This window comes from Arachis hypogaea, chromosome 5, assembly GCF_003086295.3.
Source record: "Arachis hypogaea cultivar Tifrunner chromosome 5, arahy.Tifrunner.gnm2.J5K5, whole genome shotgun sequence".
NCBI classification, from domain to species: Eukaryota; Viridiplantae; Streptophyta; class Magnoliopsida; order Fabales; family Fabaceae; genus Arachis; species Arachis hypogaea.
Genome location: NC_092040.1, coordinates 107,018,934 through 107,020,912, shown reverse-complemented (window position 1 = coordinate 107,020,912; position 1,979 = coordinate 107,018,934). Strand labels below are relative to the sequence as shown.

Genomic DNA, 1,979 nt, shown 5'->3' with positions numbered 1-1,979 from the left:
CCGATGAGCAGGATCATCAGGAGGAGGATGTGTAACACCCTACCACACTAAGCTTTACGCTTAAGTCGTAAAACGAAGGTGGTGAGGTATTACGACCTCTAAAATAAAATGAGTACATATAATAGCAGAAGAATTATAGTATGCTAGGAGCCTTGAAGAAAAGGGGGAAATAAAAATCGCACAATAACGGCGCTACGCTCAAGGAACGAGTTAGCTTACGTGCTAAGAAAACCATAACTATTTAACACAAGATAACAGAAGTGGGAATAGAGTGCCAAAGATACATAATATCAAGCTCCTAACTCAGCCTGCGAAGTCAAGACTGGCCGGAGAATATTTACACATATATACATATATATCCAAAACCCAAAAGTACATATATACAATCCTGCCTCTCCATAAACCTCTAAGAGGATCAAAAAGGATAAGTCATGCGGAGAGAAAGCTAAGTACATATATATACATCATGTCATAACAAAATATCCCAGTAACCACTCCACCTCAAGAGTCCAGACGCCTAACGAGATGCCTCTCGGCCTGCATCTGAAAAACAACAACATAGTATGGAATGAGAACCGGAGGTTCTCAGTATGGTAAAGGTGCCCGCATAGTTAATATAAAAGGTCTCGGGAAAGCCAGAGACATTCCTAGAACTTCGACACTCAGATTTCAGCTTAAGAATTCAACTAAACCAGAAATTAGGTAAGTTGTCTAAGGTGTTCTAATTCTGAATCTAACTTTAACCTAATAATTCACGTTCTGTCTCCTCTAATCCTCCAAATCATTGGTGGAACAATCCTCTCTCATCACACCTTCGTCAGGAGAAATTTCCCAAAAACATACACATACAATTCAAGCAAAGAAAACACAGATAGAGAAGCATTTACAGCAAGTAGAACAAGTAGCAGATAAGTAGAATTTAACAGTTAAACAAACTAAAGCAATGCACACTCAAACAAAGCAAACAAATGCATATGATGTATGCCTGCCCTATGGCTGATGAGTCTCATCTGTCGGTTATACAGCCAACCCGACAAGTCTTGGTAGTTAACCATTGGACAGTCCCTCTGTGCGCGCATCCCCAAGCTCAATAATATTCCATGGAGTTAAACTCCAAGCTCAAATATAATATTCCATGGAGTCACACTCCAAGCTCAATAGTATAGTATTCCATGGAGTTAAACTCCAAGCTCAATAATATTCAATATTCATATTTATGCATGCCCATGGGAGAACCCGGGGAGTTAAAGTGCCCGGTCACATCTTGCGACAGAGGGTCAATAAATAGTCTCAAATGCACAAGCCACATAATAATCTCTTTCTTTTTAAAATACCACCTCAAATCAAACTCCAATTCTTAAAGAAATTTTGGCATTATCTCCTCTAAGACTCAAATTTCTGCCACCCTTCAAGGGTCCCAACTATCAAACCAAACACCTCTCAGTCACTCAAATCATTTCCAGTAACAAATTATTTCATAATCAAACAAATACCAATATTAAATCTTTTTCCAAACCGACCAACTTCAACAGCAAATTATTGACAACAGCTAAACCTCACATTTTATACCATATACACAAACCATCAATTATACATTCAGTTCATTCCTATCTTAAGGTCTTCTAGCCTAAGTTTTCACGTGACATTAAATGTTAACTACGAGAAACCAAAACCATACCTTCGTACGGAATCAAAATATTCAAAGCTCCGGAGAAGCTTTCTGACTGAGCTATCGAAGAAGAAAATGTCCAGAATCGTCTATGCCTCCTAAAACTCTCGTTGGCCAAATCCAAAGAAAAGAGGAACTACGCCATTGTCAACTTCTACTAATCAAAAATAGTGTCAACGTATAGAGGAGGAGGTTACGAATACTTTCACCGGATTAGATTTTTGATTGGAGTTATAGATTTTCAGAAATCGAAGCAGAACGTTCGAAAGGGTTCACATCAGTCGCGCTCTTCTCTCTCGCCGTTTTCTTT

General features: G+C 38.7%; 1 long non-coding RNA gene across 1 annotated transcript; it reads right to left on the bottom strand.

Moving 5' to 3' along the window:
* Positions 1-240: 240 nt before the first annotated feature.
* Positions 241-1,979, bottom strand: LOC140184619 (uncharacterized). Its single transcript, XR_011881718.1, has 2 exons — positions 1,679-1,979; positions 241-543 (listed from the first exon to the last, which is right to left on the bottom strand). It is a non-coding gene; the product is annotated as an uncharacterized lncRNA (long non-coding RNA).